The sequence below is a fragment of the Bombus huntii genome, unplaced genomic scaffold (assembly GCF_024542735.1).
Source record: "Bombus huntii isolate Logan2020A unplaced genomic scaffold, iyBomHunt1.1 ctg00000236.1, whole genome shotgun sequence".
NCBI classification, from domain to species: Eukaryota; Metazoa; Arthropoda; class Insecta; order Hymenoptera; family Apidae; genus Bombus; species Bombus huntii.
In genome coordinates this window covers 5,001-15,000 of record NW_026099453.1, presented here as the reverse complement: position 1 = coordinate 15,000, position 10,000 = coordinate 5,001, and the positions used below count along the sequence as shown (strand labels likewise).

The window sequence follows — 10,000 nt, the reverse complement described above, 5'->3', positions numbered from 1 at the left end:
ACGTTGGAACTTAGAATTTTTTCGCACCGCTACGAAAAGGCCGAAAGATCCCCTCCAAATAACTCGTTAAAAAGTGTTATAACGTACGAATATTTTTCAAGAAATCGTTATAACTCGATAAAATACGTCGGGATTAAGCGTTTATATCGTCGGCAGACGGATATAAAAACGTTTGGACCGACACGACCGGTCGTTGGAACATAGAAAAATTCCGAGCCGGTACGTTGGGACTTAGAAAAATTCCGAGGGCGAAAAAGTTTTTTCGAGTTTATTCGTTAAAAAGCGTTACAAGGTATGAATTTTTTTGCATAAATCGACGTAACTCGACGAAATACGTCGGGATTAATGGTTTATTTCCGTCCGAGAACGATTTTTAAAAACGGACCTATGCGGCCGGTCGTTCGTACTTGGAAAATTTTCGGACCGAACACTCTTTTTCGATTAATTCGTTAAAAAGCGTTATAACGTACGAATATTTTTCAAGAAATCGTTATAACTCGATAAAATACGTCGGGATTAAGCGTTTATATCGTCGGCAGACGGATATAAAAACGTTTGGACCGACACGACCGGTCGTTGGAACATAGAAAAATTCCGAGCCGGTACGTTGGGACTTAGAAAAATTCCGAGGGCGAAAAAGTTTTTTCGAGTTTATTCGTTAAAAAGCGTTACAAGGTATGAATTTTTTTGCATAAATCGACGTAACTCGACGAAATACGTCGGGATTAATGGTTTATTTCCGTCCGAGAACGATTTTTAAAAACGGACCTATGCGGCCGGTCGTTCGTACTTAGAAAATTTTCGGACCGAACACTCTTTTTCGATTAATTCGTTAAAAAGCGTTATAACGTACGAATATTTTTCAAGAAATCGTTATAACTCGATAAAATACGTCGGGATTAAGCGTTTATATCGTCGGCAGACGGATATAAAAACGTTTGGACCGACACGACCGGTCGTTGGAACATAGAAAAATTCCGAGCCGGTACGTTGGGACTTAGAAAAATTCCGAGGGCGAAAAAGTTTTTTCGAGTTTATTCGTTAAAAAGCGTTACAAGGTATGAATTTTTTTGCATAAATCGACGTAACTCGACGAAATACGTCGGGATTAATGGTTTATTTCCGTCCGAGAACGATTTTTAAAAACGGACCTATGCGGCCGGTCGTTCGTACTTAGAAAATTTTCGGACCGAACACTCTTTTTCGATTAATTCGTTAAAAAGCGTTATAACGTACGAATATTTTTCAAGAAATCGTTATAACTCGATAAAATACGTCGGGATTAAGCGTTTATATCGTCGGCAGACGGATATAAAAACGTTTGGACCGACACGACCGGTCGTTGGAACATAGAAAAATTCCGAGCCGGTACGTTGGGACTTAGAAAAATTCCGAGGGCGAAAAAGTTTTTTCGAGTTTATTCGTTAAAAAGCGTTACAAGGTATGAATTTTTTTGCATAAATCGACGTAACTCGACGAAATACGTCGGGATTAATGGTTTATTTCCGTCCGAGAACGATTTTTAAAAACGGACCTATGCGGCCGGTCGTTCGTACTTAGAAAATTTTCGGACCGAACACTCTTTTTCGATTAATTCGTTTAAAAAGCGTTATAACGTACGAATATTTTTCAAGAAATCGTTATAACTCGATAAAATACGTCGGGATTAAGCGTTTATATCGTCGGCAGACGGATATAAAAACGTTTGGACCGACACGACCGGTCGTTGGAACATAGAAAAATTCCGAGCCGGTACGTTGGGACTTAGAAAAATTCCGAGGGCGAAAAAGTTTTTTCGAGTTTATTCGTTAAAAAGCGTTACAAGGTATGAATTTTTTTGCATAAATCGACGTAACTCGACGAAATACGTCGGGATTAATGGTTTATTTCCGTCCGAGAACGATTTTTAAAAACGGACCTATGCGGCCGGTCGTTCGTACTTAGAAAATTTTCGGACCGAACACTCTTTTTCGATTAATTCGTTAAAAAGCGTTATAACGTACGAATATTTTTCAAGAAATCGTTATAACTCGATAAAATACGTCGGGATTAAGCGTTTATATCGTCGGCAGACGGATATAAAAACGTTTGGACCGACACGACCGGTCGTTGGAACATAGAAAAATTCCGAGCCGGTACGTTGGGACTTAGAAAAATTCCGAGGGCGAAAAAGTTTTTTCGAGTTTATTCGTTAAAAAGCGTTACAAGGTATGAATTTTTTTGCATAAATCGACGTAACTCGACGAAATACGTCGGGATTAATGGTTTATTTCCGTCCGAGAACGATTTTTAAAAACGGACCTATGCGGCCGGTCGTTCGTACTTAGAAAATTTTCGGACCGAACACTCTTTTTCGATTAATTCGTTAAAAAGCGTTATAACGTACGAATATTTTTCAAGAAATCGTTATAACTCGATAAAATACGTCGGGATTAAGCGTTTATATCGTCGGCAGACGGATATAAAAACGTTTGGACCGACACGACCGGTCGTTGGAACATAGAAAAATTCCGAGCCGGTACGTTGGGACTTAGAAAAATTCCGAGGGCGAAAAAGTTTTTTCGAGTTTATTCGTTAAAAAGCGTTACAAGGTATAAATTTTTTTACGGGAATCGTTCTATCTCTATTAAATACGTCGGGATTAAACATTTTTATCGATTTTTTCAAAAAATTAGCGTTCGTCGAACTGACACGACTGGGATATTTTTCTAATTTTTTCGTTAATTAACGTTACAAGGTATATATTTTTTTGCATATTTCTACTTATTTTAACGTATTGTAATTGATTATAAACTTATTTTTTGTCCGTATTCGATAAAAGAGTATGTTTACTGATGCAATTTTTCGGTGAAAAAAAAAATTAATTTTTTGGTAAAAATGCATTTCTATTATGTTAATAAAACGTCTGGTAATGTATTTCGATGGTTGGATATTGGCTTTGTATAGTAGTGATCGAGCGTTCGCGAGACTAAGTTCCAGCGTCCCTTCCGAACGGTACGTTGCTACGGAGGTTTTGCACCGTAAGCGCGCGGCCGCTAGCCCGGCCGGCGCCGGCCTTCCGGCTGGCGCTTTCGTATCTATAAGAGAGACGTCGAGCCGGACGGTTCGGTCGGAACAGCGTTGAGCGCGTGGCTATTCTACGGCCTCGGTTGAGAATTCAGTCACCGCTCCTCGAGTCTTAGTGTATTTTACGCTATTTCTCGACTGTTCCTCCGTTCTCGTTCTGGTTTTTTCTCTACACTGCTGCGCCGCGGGTCGCTGTCCTGGACGTAATGACCAAATATCGTGGCAAGGTTCCCCTGAGTCGGGAAGCTGGTGACCTGTGTGTACGTATTCTAACAAAAATTGTTAGATGCGTGTGTGCTTGTACTAACTGAGCATCGATTCATTCAAAAGAGTATAACCGTCTGCTTTCTATAAAAACTTCTGCTTTCGCAGAAGTATCCGATGAGGCGGTAGGAGCGTACTATCTTTGCGTAGTATGTCTTCTGCCGAAAATGTTCTACCGATTGAAAGAATATTCTTACGGTATGTCCAGCGCGACGCACTGGGATACGCGCTTGTTCGTTCAGCGTGAGGTGCGTATACGTGCTTTACCGCTAAGATATTCTAATAAGTCTTTTTACACGAAGACAGCATTATGGAAATGTTCCTTTAGAAGTACGATTCTAAACATTTTATATAAGACTATGAGAAAGAGAGAGAGAGAAGAGAGGAGGTGGAGTTGAGAATTACAAAGTGGCTGCGAGCGGCGTTCGAAGATTATTACTGAACTATGGGTGTATCTCGAACGTCGCTAGGAGATATATTTTATAGATATATCTATCTTAAGAACGAAAAGTCTCGTCGTACGGTGCTTACGTCCCACCTACGACACGAAGAGAACTTAAACGAAATTTATAAGAATTGTTATACGAATAAGATCCCTGGTTGATCCTGCCAGTAGTCATATGCTTGTCTCAAAGATTAAGCCTGCATGTCTCAGTACATGCCGCATTAAGGTGAAACCGCGAATGGCTCATTAAATCAGTTATGGTTTCTTAGATCATACCTACATTTACTTGGATAACTGTGGTAATTCTAGAGCTAATACATGCAAACAGATTCCGACCAGAGATGGTAGGAATGCTTTTATTAGATCAAAACCAATCGGTGGCGGATGGCTCGTCTGTCCGTCCATCGTTTGTTTTGGTGACTCTGAATAACTTTGTGCTGATCGCATGGTCATCTAGCACCGGCGACGCATCTTTCAAATGTCTGCCTTATCAACTGTCGATGGTAGGTTCTGCGCCTACCATGGTTGTAACGGGTAACGGGGAATCAGGGTTCGATTCCGGAGAGGGAGCCTGAGAAACAGCTACCACATCCAAGGAAGGCAGCAGGCGCGCAAATTACCCACTCCCGGCACGGGGAGGTAGTGACGAAAAATAACGATACGGGACTCATCCGAGGCCCCGTAATCGGAATGAGTACACTTTAAATCCTTTAACGAGGACCAATTGGAGGGCAAGTCTGGTGCCAGCAGCCGCGGTAATTCCAGCTCCAATAGCGTATATTAAAGTTGTTGCGGTTAAAAAGCTCGTAGTTGAATCTGTGTGTCACAGTGTCGGTTCACCGCTCGCGGTGTTTAACTGGCATTATGTGGTACGTCCTATCGGTGGGCTTAGCTCCTCGCGGGCGGTCCAACTAATATCCCATCGCGGTGCTCTTCACTGAGTGTCGAGGTGGGCCGATACGTTTACTTTGAACAAATTAGAGTGCTTAAAGCAGGCTACCTTCGCCTGAATACTGTGTGCATGGAATAATGGAATAGGACCTCGGTTCTATTTTGTTGGTTTTCGGAGCCCCGAGGTAATGATTAATAGGGACAGATGGGGGCATTCGTATTGCGACGTTAGAGGTGAAATTCTTGGATCGTCGCAAGACGGACAGAAGCGAAAGCATTTGCCAAAAATGTTTTCATTAATCAAGAACGAAAGTTAGAGGTTCGAAGGCGATCAGATACCGCCCTAGTTCTAACCATAAACGATGCCAGCCAGCGATCCGCCGAAGTTCCTCCGATGACTCGGCGGGCAGCTTCCGGGAAACCAAAGCTTTTGGGTTCCGGGGGAAGTATGGTTGCAAAGCTGAAACTTAAAGGAATTGACGGAAGGGCACCACCAGGAGTGGAGCCTGCGGCTTAATTTGACTCAACACGGGAAACCTCACCAGGCCCGGACACCGGAAGGATTGACAGATTGATAGCTCTTTCTTGATTCGGTGGGTGGTGGTGCATGGCCGTTCTTAGTTGGTGGAGCGATTTGTCTGGTTAATTCCGATAACGAACGAGACTCTAGCCTGCTAAATAGACGTAACTATGGTATCTCGAAGGCCCCCGGCTTCGGTCGGTGGGTTTTTACTACCAACGTACAAACAAATCTTCTTAGAGGAACAGGCGGCTTCTAGCCGCACGAGATTGAGCAATAACAGGTCTGTGATGCCCTTAGATGTTCTGGGCCGCACGCGCGCTACACTGAAGGAATCAGCGTGTTTTCCCTGGCCGAAAGGCCCGGGTACCCGCTGAACCTCCTTCGTGCTAGGGATTGGGGGCTTGCAATTATTCCCCATGAACGAGGAATTCCCAGTAAGCGCGAGTCATAAGCTCGCGTTGATTACGTCCCTGCCCTTTGTACACACCGCCCGTCGCTACTACCGATTGAATGATTTAGTGAGGTCTTCGGACTGGTGCGCGGCCATGTGATAAGCATTGCCGATGTTACCGGGAAGATGACCAAACTTGATCATTTAGAGGAAGTAAAAGTCGTAACAAGGTTTCCGTAGGTGAACCTGCGAAGGATCATTAACGATACGATACCAAAAGAATTTGACTTGAACACATATAAAAACTATGAAATATATATCACAATGGTCGGTAAGGAGCCGTACTCCTCCTGTATCGACGAAAGTATATACGACGTATTAACAAGCTATATACTTTAACAAACGAAAACGCCAGGGAGCTTGGCAACCTCCGTTGGCACGAATAGAAATATTCTTAAGGAGGAGACGACCCTCCAGCTACGGAATTATACGAAGAGAAGGTGGCACTCTCTCTCGATCATCGGGATGAAGAGATATATATATACAAGTATAAAAACGAAATGCGAATGAAACTTATTCGAGGCGCCTGCGTGAGGTCGTAAACAGAAAGACCCGCCGTCTCCGAATAAAACATATAACAATATAATATATATATATGAAATTCTAATAAAAGGGAACTCTAGCTTCGAAAGAGCCAACAAAAGTTAAGGCTCGATATCAAACGAAAAAATTACGATGGAAACCAGGTGTAAAGAGAAATGCAGTCGTGGCGCCTGCGAGAGGCCGTACACAGAAAGACCCGCCGTCACGATCTCGTATTTCGTATTTGCATCGTGGAAACCGTACAAACGAAATATAAAAGTCCATGCAAACTAATAAGAAAATCTCTAAAGTGCCTCGTGTCGGAGTGATCATGCTCGCCTATTCTCTTCTATGTTTCGTGGTCTGTGTTGCGTTTGTTCTCCTCCGACAACGGGACATATCGAAGACTCCTCTTTGGGATCGAACGAAGCGTCTAGAACGAGTCGACGAGAGCGAAAGAACTTGTAGCGAGTCGCGCAGAGCGAAAGGATACCGATATACATCTTCGAAGGTTCTCTTCGAAGATCCATGGATACCTTCTGCGTCGACTTCTCTCGTCTCTTTCATCGAAACTCTCGTCGTTCTCGAAACGTGCTTCCTACCCAAAGGGCGTGTGCTCTTCGTATGTCGTTTCGTTCGAAATAACGAAACCACGTGTAACATACTCGTGGATCGGGTAACCTAGAACGAAGACGCATCGCGTGGATGTTGGCCCGCTATGCGACGATGACCGATGATGATGATGATGATGATGATGATGATATGATGATGATGTCGATGTCGACGACGACGACGATGAAGACGATGTGTAGCAACGATTCGTAACTAGTCTAGCCGAAGTTCGTTCAGAGGGGAACGCCGCCGCTTCGAAGCCTCGATGTCGTGAGTCGGACACCCGTGCCGTCGCTAGAGTTTTTCAAACTCTGCTTCTGGATATTGGGACGAAAGACCGCTCGAGGACGACGACAGCCGTGCGTGCGTATCCCATCGAATTTTTTTTACACCACCTGAACGAGACTAAAGTTTCGTCTAGTTGATCGTCTACCGTCGCATAATGTATATTATATACCGTTCAGAGGGGACCGGCTGTCTATCCTCGTTGTCGTGAGTCGGACACCCGTGCCGTCGCTAGAGTTTTTCAAACTCTGCTTCTGGATATCGGGACGAAAGACCGCGCGAGGACGACGGATGCGAGGCCCATCGAATTTTTGACTTACACACTACCTGAACGAGACTTAAAGTTTCATATTATATACCGTCAGAGGGGACCGGCTGTCTATCCTCGTTGTCGTGAGTCGGACACCCGTGCCGTCGCTAGAGTTTTTCAAACTCTGCTTCTGGATTCGGGACGAAAGACCGCGCGGAGGACGACGGATGCGAGTCCCATCGAATTTTTGACTTACACACTACCTGAACGAGACTTAAAGTTTCATATAATATACCGTTCAGAGGGGACCGGCTGTCTTTCCTCGTTGTCGTGAGTCGGACACCCGTGCCGTCGCTAGAGTTTTTCAAACTCTGCTTCTGGATATCGGGACGAAAGACCGCGCGAGGGACGACGGATGCGAGTCCCATCGAATTTTTTATTTACACACTACCTGAACGAGACTTAAAGTTTCATCCAGTTTGTCGTCTATCATCGCATATATATATACCGTTCAGAGGGGACCGGCTGTCTATCCTCGTTGTCGTGAGTCGGACACCCGTGCCGTCGCTAGAGTTTTTTCAAACTCTGCTTCTGGATATCGGGACGAAAGGACCGCGCGAGGACGACGGATGCGAGTCCCATCGAATTTTGACTTACACACTACCTGAACGAGACTTAAAGTTTCATATAATATACCGTTCAGAGGGGACCGGCTGTCTTTCCTCGTTGTCGTGAGTCGGACACCCGTGCCGTCGCTAGAGTTTTTTCAAACTCTGCTTCTGGATATCGGGACGAAAGACCGCGCGAGACGACGGATGCGAGTCCCATCGATTTTTGATTTACACACTACCTGAACGAGACTTAAAGTTTCATCCAGTTTGTCGTCTATCATCTCATATATAATATACCGTCAGAGGGGACCGGCTGTCTATCCTCGTGGGTCGTGAGTCGGACACCCGTGCCGTCGCTAGAGTTTTTCAAACTCTGGCTTCTGGATGTTGGGACGAAAGACCGCGCGAGGACGATGGATGCGTGGTCCCATCGAATTTTTGATTTACAAGACACACACTACCTGAACGAGACTAAAGTTTCATCGAGTTATCATCGCATAACCCGTTCGGAGGGGGACCGGCTGTCTATCCTCGTTGTCGTGAGTCGGACACCCGTGCCGGTCGCTAGAGTTTTTCAAACTCTGCTTCTGGATATCGGGACGAAAGACCGCGCGAGGACGATGGCTGCGAGTCCCATCGAATTTTTGTTTTTTTTTTTTTTTTTAAAGAAAAAACACCACCCGAACGGAGATGTGTTCTATCTTTCGTCGATTTTTCATGCTTTCAGTCGGGTCGCGTGGTCGCCATCCGGTCGGAGGGGGATCGCCGGCTTCGAAACCTCGATGTCGTGAGTCGGACACCCGTGCCGTCGCTAGAGTTTTTCAAACTCTGCTTCTGGATATTGGGACGAAAGACCGCTCGAGGCGGACGGCCGCGCGAATCCCATCGAATCTTTACTATCACCCGAACGATGGAGAGATGCACGCGCGCTGTTTCTTGAATAATTGGACGAGAGAGTAGAATCAAACACATATATAACATGGGCTAGCCACCGTGCTTACTCGTTCGCGAGATCGTGTGCTGTACAGAGGATTCAGAATCGGGTGTATATATCCCGTCGTTTCCTGACGAACGGAGCTTCGATCTCGATGGTTGTTATATATCATAATGTACTTTACGCCCGGCCGGCGAACGCGCGTATCTTCGCGCGTTCGTCGTTTTCTTTTTTTTTCGAACGTTTTTGTGTCGTCAATCCTATGGCGACTTCTGCGCGTTCGATTCCCGTTGGTCGAACGTGACGGAACTCGGCTTCGCTAGAACCGAGAAGAGTACATTTGAGTATTGAACTGTTGTAAATTTATAAAAGATTACCTGAACGGTGGATCACTTGGCTCGTGGGTCGATGAAGAACGCAGCTATGCGCGTCAACGTGTGACTGCAGGACACATGAACATCGACATTCGAACGCACATTGCGGTCCACGGATACAATTCCTGGACCACGCCTGGCTGAGGGTTGCTCACGTAAACCTAAGACTGCTTGCGTTGCGTATCGTTACTCTCCGTATCTGTCTCTCTCTGTCCCTTCTTGCCTTAACAACCCGCCGTCGTTCTTCTTTATATAAGAGAACGTTTCAGAGTCGGACGAAGGTACAAGAACGAGGATACGAATAAGAGCGGACGGAGAGAACATACGCGACGTACGAGCGATTGTTGGGACGCTCGTCGGCGTTCGTCGCGGTCGTGCAGAGACCGTGCAAGTCGTACGCATGCTCGATATATAATCTATCGTGTTCACGGGAGACTACGAAACTCTACCTCTGTCTCTCTCTGTCCCTTCTTGCCTTGACAACCCGCCGTCGTTCTTCTTAAAAATTATAAGAGAACGTTTCAGAGTCGGACGAAGGTATACGAAGGGATACGAATAAGAGCGGAGAGAACCGGTCACGGACCTGCGTGAGTGCTCGCGGCGTCGTGAGTCGTCCTTACGAGGGCGACCGCCCGCTTATGCACCGCTTCGTGTATCGGTTATCGAACGTATATACTCGTAGTGTTCTCCTCGTGACGATTTTTTTTTCATATCAGGCGATATATGCTACGTTTGCCGGTGTTCGACGCACGAAGGTCCGCGCCCCCGACGT

General features: G+C 45.4%; 1 long non-coding RNA gene, 1 other non-coding gene and 1 pseudogene across 4 annotated transcripts in view; 2 read left to right on the top strand and 1 right to left on the bottom strand.

Annotated features, from left to right (window-relative positions):
* LOC126877756 (uncharacterized) overlaps positions 1 to 9,065 on the bottom strand; it is a 38,065-nt gene extending 29,000 nt beyond the window's left edge. Inside the window, exons 1-2 of one of the 3 annotated variants that reach the window (XR_007695302.1) lie at positions 8,699 to 9,065; positions 7,208 to 7,630 (exon numbers count right to left, since the gene is read on the bottom strand). This is a non-coding gene — a long non-coding RNA (uncharacterized LOC126877756). Of the gene's footprint in view, positions 1 to 7,207; positions 7,631 to 7,760; positions 7,844 to 8,698 lie in introns of all 3 variants that reach the window. The other 2 variants (XR_007695299.1, XR_007695301.1) reach the window with 2 other exon arrangements.
* Positions 3,924 to 5,842, top strand: LOC126877765 (small subunit ribosomal RNA). The gene has a single exon (XR_007695310.1). It is a non-coding gene; the product is annotated as a small subunit ribosomal RNA (ribosomal RNA).
* Positions 9,066 to 9,228: 163 nt separating the features above from the next.
* On the top strand, positions 9,229 to 9,378 carry LOC126877763 (5.8S ribosomal RNA; annotated as a pseudogene).
* The last annotated feature ends 622 nt before the right edge of the window (positions 9,379 to 10,000 follow it).